The following is an 11560-nucleotide window of genomic DNA, read 5'->3' as shown; positions in this document are numbered from 1 at the left end:
AATTGTTGCTGCCAAATTCTGAATCTTAGCTTGAAGCAATTGTTCTTTTACCCCAGATTTGTTTTGTTTTGTTTTTTAAAGATTTTATTTATTTATTTAACAGACGGAGATCACAAGTAGGCAGAGAGGCAGGCAGAGAGAGAGGAGGAAGCAGGATCCCTGCTGAGCAGAGAGCCCGATGCGGGGTTTGATCCCAGGACCCTGGAATCATGACCTGAGCTGAAGGCAGAGGCTTTAACCCACTGAGCCACCCAGGCGCCTCAACCCAGATTTAAATCTTAATCCCTCCTAGATTATTTTTGGGGGGCTATTTTTCCCTTAAATAGTTTACAGCACAGATGGAGTTTCACCTGTTTACATACCTTGTTACCATTGATATGGTTAGTCTCATTCATGTCATTTCGTTTTGTGTTTTCTGTGTAATGTCTTCTTGATCTTTTTTTTCTTTGCCTCTTTTCAGTACTGACTGATTTGTCTGTTTTTCCTTCTTCTCTATTGGTTTGAAAGCTATGCACCCATTTCTATTAACTTATTAATGAACATATTCAAGCTTTTTTTTTTCTTTCTTATTCAGAGAGAGAGTATGGAGGAGGGACAGAGGGAGAGAATCTTTCTTTTTTTTTTTTAAGATTTGATTCATTTGAGAAAGAGACAGAGAACACATGAGCGGGTGTTGGGGGGGAGGGCAAGAGGGAGAGGAAGAAGCAGACGTCCTACAGAGCCAGGAGCCTGATGTGGGGCCCAATCCCAGGACCCTGAGATCTTGACCTGAACCAAAGTCAGATGCTCAACCGAGTCATCCAGGCACCTCAAGAGGGAGAGAAAGAATCTTAAGCAGACTCCATGCTCAGTGTGGAACCCCACATGAGGCCCTATCTCACAGTCCTGAGATCATGACCTGAACCGAAACCAGGAGTCAGATGCTTAACTGACTGAGCCACCCAGGTGCCCCCAAACTTCTTTTAATTGGCATTGGGATTTAATGTCCTAGACACCGCTCTTGAAACAATTCCTTTAGCACTTTCACTTCCCCTCTTCTTCTACTGCCTTTTATATTTTATCTAAATCACTAGAATTTTAGTTCCAGGTTATTAATTTTTTATAGTATGTGTTTCTTTCTTCTGAATAAGTTACTGACAATATATTCTGTCCACGACCGCATTATAAACAAGTAATTGTTTTACTCATTTCTTGATTCACTGCTTTTTTTTCTCCTGTTTTCCTTCCCCTGATTCATTTTATTATCTCAGAGGAATACATCCCCAAGCAATTCTTTTAGATAGTTTTGAGTGGGGTTACCTTTCTGAATCCTTGCATTTCTAAGACTGGTTAGGTTGGCCCTCATAGGATAGGTTGGTTGAGTGTGGAATGAATTCAAAATCATTTTCACTCAGAACTGTGAAGATAGTATTCTACAGTTTCTTATTATCTTTTTTCTTTTCTTTTCAATTTCCCACATTCTAGATGAAAAGTATGGTGAGGGTTGATTCTTATTCTTTTTTCCTATAGATTCCTGTTTTTCTCTTTATGAAACTCTTGGACTTTTCTTTTTATCTTTGGACTTCGGAAATGTCACCTGAATGTGCTGTATGTATCCAAATGTAGGGCTTGTACTCTCTCTTGCTCTCTTTCTCCCTCTCTGGTTTTATCTTAGCACTTGATAACTAATATCTTTCTTCACCTCATGCAATTTTTCTTTTCTTCTCTCTTTTATTATTTCCTATCTTCCATTATCCTCCTCCTTTCTTTTTGAAATTTCTAGAAGGATCTCAGTATTTCTGCCTTCCATGTTTATTAACTTACTAACTTTTGTTTTATACTTTTTATTTCTTTAATTATTTACATTGTCAGCTTGATAATACCACTGACTAGTTTGATATTCAGTCATTATCTACTTTGCAATGCAACGCACCTACCAAGGTGAAGTTTTGTTTGTTTGTGGAAGAATTATGTATTTGATTTCTAAGAACTCAGTTCTTCTTTTTGGATGTCATATGCTCTGTAATAACTTGGGGGGAATACTAATTGTGATTGTTTTTAAGTCTCCTTCTGTTGTCTGGATTAATAGTTTTTCTTTGGTGGTTAATTCTTTTACTGATTTTGTTTAATGCTTTGTGTGGTAATTTTACCCCCAACGTTGGTTGATTTTTCATATTGTTTCTTTATCTGACAGTTATAGGAAACCAGGCTCCAGGTGTTTTCCTTTACTGTCTGTGTCCAAGGAACCATTTCTCTAAGGTGTGTGACCAGTTCGTCTTCTACATTCGAGGAACCCCTTTCTTCTTGGCAGCCATAAAGGATCTGGGGCACCAAACTATTTCTCTGACTCCAATGCCCACTCTAGTTTCCCCTGTCAGAATGTCCACCAACTGGGACAGACCACAGAAGCCATGATAAAAACTGGAAGACTGCTGCAGCTGCTCTTGTCCCTTTACCTGATTACTCAGTAGTTATTCCTTAAGTCTCGCCTGCGTATAATCTTATAATTACTGTGGGGTTTTCTTAGAAAGAAAATAATTTCTTTGGTGGTCCCCTCTTTCCTTCAGGGGACCAAAATTCCCCTGTTCTTTTAGGTTTTTATCCTAAATCTGACCTCCTGTCTTAACACATTTCAGCCATTCCCCACCACTTTGATCTATGAAGGTATCTCAAGCCGACTTTCCAATGCTATTATGGTTGTATGTTTTTTACATTTCTTTTGATACATCAGTAGGACTTGATATATCAATAAGATTTAGTATATCAACAGGAAAACAATTTTAAGAAGAAAAGGAAACATATCAGCCAGCCATTTCATACTGATCTTTTCTAAATCTCAATCCTTATAGACATGTCCAGTTGTATATGGAAACTAGGACATTATTGTTATATCATGAGAAAGAAAATCTCATGATGTTCTTGATCCACACTCTCATGAGAAGAGTGTGGATCTCTTTTAAGGACTCTGATTCATCTTGACTTTACAAACTGGTGGATACTGGGCATGATGAGACTGGAAAGATGATTCCGTGGGGATAAAATTATTAATTATTGACCAAAAAAAGTGAAGCATGTCTTGAAGTTAATGACTCACATATCTGTTAGTTTGGCAGGAGAGCTGATGGGGTTCTTCACACCTGGCTGCTTACAGTCTCCTGGACATCTGCACTGCCTTCCAAACTGCCTCTCCTGCTTCCAGTCAGGTCTCCATCCTGTTCACACCAACTAGCCCTTGTCCTTCTCGTACCTTGTCTCTCCTTCCCTTGTGCCCTTGATCTCTCCTCCTGGAAATGGTGTCTTTAATTACCCTGTCTGTCTTGTATGGCTTCCTTTCCTAGGCTTAAAATGTGCTTAGATCAGCTTTCATTTTACAACAGACACAGACCATAGTGAAAAAAAATAATAGAGTTTGTTTTCATATAGCCTGGAATGCTTTCAGTAGAGAGATTCATGCCATTCAAATCATCTTCAAAAGCACTTATAAATTCCAAAACAGAAATACTTTTATGTATTTTTCAGTGTTTCAGAATACTTAATGTGGTCAGTACATTTTTCAATAGACACCAAATTTTATACCGTAGAATCATATTTTTATATGCTATGCAGACACATTGTAGTGCATTGGGCTCCTTGTGTGATCTATATATGTCTTATTTTTCTGCACATTACACTGGATTTTTAAAAGGGAAACAACATGGTGAAGGGGAACACAGGGCACTAGGACCTGTGTGTTCTAGACCAGCCATTACCTAGCTGTGTGGGCTGTGGGGTCTTAGGTGGGTCATTTGCCCTCTGGTTTTCCAGTCAGTTAATTAAAGGTAATGACTCATGGCTCTCTCCTGCTCTAAAATACTATACTTTGGAGATTTTCACAATTTTTAAGCCACACAACTTTTAATCATAACTTTGTTCCTTTGGGAAATGTCATCTGTTTTATCACTGCCTTAGAACAGGATTTGCAGGATACATTGTGATGAAAATCAAGGCTTCCCTGTCTCAAATCCCTGATCGGATTGTGGACTTAAAGGGCAAATCACTGTTCTTCTTTTTATTGAGAACACTATTGACTTTAACTCATTACTTAACTTTATCTAACTCATTAGTTTGCTAGGTAAATGACAATTCTAATCCTAGAAAAATGCATTTAAATTCAAATTCAGTTTTAAATTTTGAAAAAATACCACATGAAACACTATCCACAGCAAGCCTCTTTCTGACCAGACACAAATACAGCAAAGGTCAAACATTTGTATATGTACACACAGCTTAAGGTGGGACGCAGCAACTGTTTCAAATGCCGGAAAGCATAAATATTTATACATCACAATAACCCAAAGACAGTCACTACAAAAGATTACTTTAAAGCAAAAAAAAATTTAATTTCAAATGTAGTTCAAGAAAAATCTTTTGTGGGCAAAACCTCCCAGCTATTGCTACTGGAGGGAGGGTAGGGGTCCAAGAGCACCTGGCTCCGGGGGGCTCAAACAGACCAGGTTTGGCCACTCTCTGCTGACAAAACTCAAGGGCAGAGAAATGAGGTGCCTGGGTGGCTCAGTTGGTTAAGCATCTGCCTTTAGCTCTGGTCATGATCCCAGGGTCCTGGGATCGAGGCCCATACCAGGCTCCCTGCTCCTCGAGGAGTCTGCTTCTCCCTCTGCCTGCTGTTCCCCCTGCTTGTGCACGCTCTCTCTCTCTCTCTCTCTCTGACAAATAAATAAATAAAATCTTAAAAAACTAAACAGAACAAAGGAATTCATTTCAGTGAGGAAGACAGTGGACTAATGTCTCCAAAACTGTCTCCAAAGTGCTGAAAATGCTTCCAAGGAAAGTGTGGGACAAATGTCGGTGGGTACGTGCAGGTGGGCAAAAAAGGTAAAGTCGATCATTATCTTGGGGTCAATCATCTTGAGTCCTGCTGGCATCAGAGCAGCCGCCATTGTTGCTGGAGGGGCAGCGGTTTGGTCCCCATCACGGGATGCTTTGCCCACAGCCGAGTCTTCTGCCTGAATTAAGAGGTATGCTGGAAAGAAGAACTTAATCAGTTAGAAAGAACAGATGGAGGTCAGAGTAGCCGTAGATGATTGAAGTCCTCTTTGACTATTTCCAACAAGTGGATGTTGTGAAACCCATACAACTCTCTATCACATGTGTGGGCATGTGGGACACACACCCGGGTGGACACACAGAGAGCTGTCCTAAATTGTCCTCATCTTTCAGATCCCTGTTCACACCCTACCTCATGAAGCCTTTACAGAACACATGACCCCAACTAAGCTCCCTGTCTCTGAAAGCCTATGGTGTTTTCAACCTCTGCTGGTTAGTGTAGAATGTAATTGTCCCCTATTTTTTTATTAAGTGAATTTTATTTCCTTTAGTTACAGCATAGCATATCATCTGTCATATCTCCAACGGCATCTAATAGGGCTGAGTGCATGGCCAAGGCCTAATTAATATGTGTTGATGAATCAAACCAACACCAGAAAATTTGATTAATTTGTCCAAAATGAGGACACATTTGTTCTCTTGTTCAGCCTCTCTCCTTCTTTCCAGCTCTGTGTGTGGGTTCAGGCAGGTGTAATTTTCAATATACATCTTAAAGAAACATTTTCCTACATTGAAAAATTTCTAAAATACTCTCAATCATTCTTAGAAAAATTAATTATTCCATATTCCTAACTATCCTAACCATAGTTCCTAACTGTCTCAGGAACAGCTTAAATTCACAGCCGGCTTTTTTAAAAGAGGATTCAACCATAGTGTTAATGCCTCTTAAATGTATTTTCATTTCTTTCTTGTCTCTGACTTGTTGAAAGGACCAGGTCAATTTCCACCAAGAATGTGCTCATTTTGGGGATTTACCTGGTCACTGGCTTTTGGTGTCATTTTGCTTATTCCTCTGTTTCCTGTATTTCCTACAAATTGGAAGTTACAACATAATCCTGGTTAAATATTTTGGGCAGAACATGTCATAGATTGTACTGTGTGGCTCTTACTGTACGGTAATAGAAGACATACTGTCAGGCTATCTCAACATTAGCGTTAAGACTAATCCTCAGATCAAGATGATAACATCTGATTTCTCCCCCTACCCAGTGGTAAATATTACTGGTATAGCCTATGACACACAGCAAAGTTATAAAGACTCTCACCTATCACCTTGGACCCCTTAAAGCTGGCCTCCAACCAGCTACATTAGAATACCTTTGCTTGAGTCGTAATTCTTTCTCAGAGCACCTGCTATTATGTATTAAAGTGAATTTGCTTAAAGAACACCCTGGTGACTACCATTTATGTTTAACTTGGTATGGATTCCTCTTTATATTAAGACTTTCTGTTCAGTGTGTCAATAAAATAATTGTGAAAATAAAAGCACCATTACTCCTTTGATTCCTACACAGTCTTGGGTTTGGGAGAGCTAGCTGAGACCAGCATTATACCCACTGGTATAATACTGGTGTATCATCCACTCCAGAGTGACCATCTTCAGGGCAGGGCAGCCTGGCCTGTTGTAAAATCAGATGTACCCCTGAGTTCAAAAGTGGTCCCAGCTTTGGGTAATGAAAGGAGACCCACCAGGCCAGAAGAATGCTGCATGAAAAGGGAAATCATACCAAAAAAGAATATACATTATGAAGATTAACTCAGATAGACTTCTAAATAGCCCTACGAGGAAAGCACTGTCTTCATCCCTGCTCACAGGTCAAGGTCCTCTTCACAGGCAGAAGATGACCCTCCTGGGAAAAGAGTGGGAAGGATCAATCTTACCATTTGTCCTGCAGAAAGGAGGTTCTTGCCACCAAGAGGTACCCAGTGAGGGTGTGCCGGCAGTGGGAGGTGTGATGTGTGTCTGCCCAGGCTTGTGCTCCAAACGGAGACCCTCAGGAGGCCTCCGCTTTTTCGTAAGGGGCCTTCACGGGTATTTTGATAATTCTACACTGGTCTGTCCCACACATTGCAGGATGCTTCGCATCCCTCGCCCCCAGGCCGTAAGTGACAATAGTCACTGTGACAAGCAAAAATGCCCTTTTAGAGATTTCCCAACACCAACTGGAAATAGAGTGTGTGTGTGTGTGTGTGTGTGTGTGTGTGTGTGTGTAAGGGGTGCAGTAGCATTTCTGGTTCAGAATGGCTGGAAACTGCTGAAATGGCCAGAGGACATTTCAAAGTCAAAAGGCGGGATGGGCAAAGGGAGATGCTCAGACGTTCCCCTGTTCTTGTTGCCCTGTCCCCTCCCTGCACACAAGAGGCCCATGCTCGGCCCTGTGGGGAGATGGGGCTGGATGGAGGCATCCCAAGGAGATGCTCCCTAGGCCCTCAGAGGGTGTCTCCAGGTTCTCAGAGTCCACCTTCTCCCTTCCCGCTGCTCACACTTCCCTCCACCCAGACCTCACCCCCCCTCATAGGACCTTACCCAACAGAAGCAATCAAGCCCCAGTTCGTTCAGTCAATGCTGCAATGCCTGGTCCAGCACACTGGGCTTGTTTGGCTAATACAAAGACTTTATTCTTGTTTCTTTTTTATTTTTTTTAAGATTTTATTTATTTATTTGATAGACAGAGATCACAAGTAGGCAGAGAGGCAGGCAGAGAGAGAGGAAGGGAAGCAGGTCCCCTGCTGAGCAGAGAGCCCGATGCGGGGCTCCATCTCAGGACCCTGGGATCATGACCTAAGCTGAAGGCAGAGGCTTTAACCCACTGAGCCACCCATGTGCCCTGACTTTATTCTTGTTTCTTAACTTAGTTGGCACACTTTAAAAACAGGAGACTTTATATAAAAACTGAATTTTCAGTTTTTCTTTAAAAATCAGAAGCTCAAGCACCCAAGCCCATACTGGTATCCCCTGCCACTGTTAAAATAAACTTTGACACTAATACAACCTTCCCCAAATAAGAGAGTATGGGTAGCTTCCTCTCCCTAACCTGATTGACGTCTCACTTACATTACATGTCTTCCTCCTGATTCCTGTCAGTGCGAGGCTCTCCCCACCTTGTGAGGCTGATGTGGGGCTGTTGATGGGAAGAGATGGGCCAGCTCAGGTGATTCCCCTCCCACAAGAGCCACTGAACTGTCCTGGGGCCAAGGAAATGAATTAAGAGTCAAGAAATGTGGAATCTGTTAGCTGTGTGATCACGGGCAAGCCACTCTACCTCTTGAGATTTAAAAAAAAAAAAAAAAGAAAAGAAAAGAGATGAGCTAAACAATCTATGTGTTCCATTCCATCCCTAAAAGTCACTGGTCTTATAGTTCAGGTACACAGACACTCGCACGCGTGTGCACTTGTGTGAGTGTGAGGACGAGCGCCGCACACTCCCTGCCCCCCACGGTTATTGATAATGTAATCATAACCAGGACAATTTCAAGCCAATTGTAAAAATTTAAAATGTCAGTTAACAAATAATTCTTTCTTTCTTTCTTTCTTTCTTTTTTAAGATTTATTAATTTGACAGAGAGAGACACAGCAAGAGAGGGAACCCAAGCAAGGGGAGTGGAAGAGGGAAAAGCAGGCTTCCCGCCAAGCAGGGAGCTCAATGCAGGGCTCTATCCCACAACCCTGGGATTGTGACCTGAGCCAAAGGCAGATGCTTAATGACTGAGCCATCCAGGTGTCCCAATAAAGAATTCTTTAATGACCTACTGTCTTTGTGACCCTCTATGAATTTTCAATCCTTCTTCCCCTTGTTCTTCTGAACAAACGCTGAGACTTCCCTATTATTCACATGTTTATCTCATTTCTTTTAAATTCGTATTGCTGGTCGTGCCTACCTGTGAGTAAAAGATCCTCTCTCCTCTGAGGATCACTGAGCAAATTCTGGAAAGTCTGAGGTATATTCATGAAAAAAAAAAAAGTATAAAGAAGCCAGGATTGGGGTTTTCTGCTCCTGGCTGAGAGCAGTTTCCTCCCATCATCCTATTTTGTATTTCTTACAAGTCTTGTTTTTATATCTGATAAGCAGTTAATGTCCAGAATATATAGGAACTCCTACAACTCTACAAAAACAACAAAACCTCCTGATTTTTACAAGTGCGGAGGACTTGAATATACATTTCTTCAAAGAAGGTTTGCAAAGAAGGAAGAAGAAGGGGGAGATGAAGGAGGACGAGGAAGAGGAGGAGGAGGAGCAAGAGGAGGAGGAGGAGGAGGAGAAATACAAATGTACAGTAAGCACATGAAAAGATGCCAATGATTTTTAATTAAAATGATTTTTAATTAATGATTTTTAATTTAAATTAAAATTGAAACTGCAAGGAGATATCACCTCACACCCATTGGAATGGCTACTATAAAGGGAAAAGTGGAAAAGAAGCAGAAAATAGCAAATGTTGGCAAGGATGTAGAGAAAATGGAGCCTTTGTGTACTGTTGGTGAGGTTGTAAAATGGTGCAGCCACTGTGGAAAAACAGCATGGCAGCTCTTCAAAAAATTAAAAACAGAACTGCCATATAACCCAGCGATTCTACTTCTGGGTATATACTCCAAGGAACTGAATCTCAGAGACGTTTGTACACACCTATTCGTAGCAGCATTTTTCCTGATAGCTAAAAGGTAGAAGAAACATCCATCCATTCATTGATGGATGAATGGATAGACAAAATGTTGTAAGTACGTATTGTACAAAATGTTGTAAGGAATATTATTCAGTCTCAAAAAGAAAATAAATTCTTATGTCAGAATTAAGTGTGTACTTCATTAAAATTATTTTTTTTAAAGCAAAGAAATGCTAACACATGCTACAACAAGATGAACCTTGAAGACTATATACTTAGTGAGATTAGCCCGTCCGGAGTAGACCAATCTTGTTGTGATTCTGCTCAGATAAGGCGCCTAAGGTAGTCAAAATCATAGAGGCCGAGTGGACTGGTGGTTGCCGGGAGCAGACCATGGTAGGGAAGGATGAAGAATTGCTGTTAATGTCTACAGAGTTTCAGTTTTATAGGATGAAAGAGTTCTGTGAAGGGATGGGGGTGAATAGGCTTAAAACGGTGAGGATGGTAACATTTGTTATGTGCATTTTACCGCTATTATAACTTTTTAGAGGCACCTGGGTGGCTCAGTCGGTTCAGTGTTTGACTTAACGATCAGGTTATGATCTTAGGGTCCTTGTGAGTAAGGATAGCTGGAAGGCAGGCAGGCAGGGAAATGCCCCCCTCCCCAAGAGGAAACCACCCTTAAAAGGATTTTACACCACCCTGGAAGGAGCCCTCCGCCCTTTCCCATTGGGTGACAGGGTTCATCAGATAAAAACAGTCCGCCAACAAGCCCATAGAAACCCTAGATTTCGAAACTCCAGTGGTAACCCTCTGGAGTCCCTTCCCACCTCGGGAGCTTTGTGCTATCACTTTTCTATCGCTCAGTAAACCTTGCTTTGCTGCCCACCACTCTGTCTGGTCTATCTCTCCATTCTTCCAAGGGACATGACCAAGAACTGTGGAAACCGATGGAGGAAAAAATCTTATAACACTGGGATCCAGCTCAGGGCTCTGTGCTGTGCTGCGTTGAGCTCTGTGCTCAGTGGGGAGTCTGTTTGTCCCTCTGCCCCTTCCCTTGCTGATACTCTCTCTCTCTCTCTTTTTCAAATAAATACATAAAATCCTTTTAAAAATAAACAAAACTTTGTAAATAATGATATTAAATATCAATTTAGCTTACTAGTTTTTAAAAAGTATCAAGTAAACCAAACCATTGTAAGACAGATAAAATCTAGATATGATCGCAAATGGGAGAGGCAGTCAGAATACTTTAAAACAGAGCAACTCAAGTTCACAGTCTCTGCCTGGTGTGCCACAGAATGCCTGAGGCCCCCAGATGAGCTAGACAAGGAAGGAAGGGGATGAGATAACAGTTCTGGTGTAGCAACACAATGGGGAATATGCAATCATAAAAAGTACACATCAGTGTAGAGGCTGCTGGAAAGCAGCGGGCTTGAGCAATGGAAACTTGAGCAAGGAACAAGGGCCCACAGTGAACTTGGGGCTGAGTGTAAGCAGGCTCTGGAAGCAGCCTGTCCCCAAACAGCCATAGGCCCTAGTTGACCAATGGGCTTCTTAGACCCAGGCACAGTTACCAAAAAAGGGAAAATTGCATTCATTCCCATACCTCCCTCATTCTGCCCTGTACCTATACCCCTCATCACCACTTCATGGCAGACCATCTGTCCCTCGCTGCCCTGCCCGCTGCTCCCTTGCAGTGTAGTCAATAAACTTCAATCTCCTTTGTTCTGCCTCCCCTGAATTCTCTCACCACCAGCACCACCATCCCCGACCCCCCATTCCAGCCTCTGTAACATCACAGAGAAATACTGCAGACATGTTTTGAGAAAACAGCAAAATACAAAATTGAAAGGTAAAAGTGAAGTGTAAAATCGTGTGCGTGCACAGACAAGGATGAGATGGGGAAAGGCAAGAACAAAATTAGTTTCTTTGTTAAGTGGATTTATTTTTTTCTGCTTTGAAATACACTTTTTACTACAATAATATTTATACAACAAACGTGAAGATAAATTAGAGTGGAATGAAATAGAAATCCCAAAGTGTCCCTCTCAGAGATGGTATTGCTCCAAAAGGTACCAGAACACAATTTCTT

This window comes from Neovison vison, chromosome 11, assembly GCF_020171115.1.
Source record: "Neovison vison isolate M4711 chromosome 11, ASM_NN_V1, whole genome shotgun sequence".
In the NCBI taxonomy this organism is placed as follows: domain Eukaryota; kingdom Metazoa; phylum Chordata; class Mammalia; order Carnivora; family Mustelidae; genus Neogale; species Neogale vison.
This window is presented reverse-complemented; position numbering follows the sequence as displayed.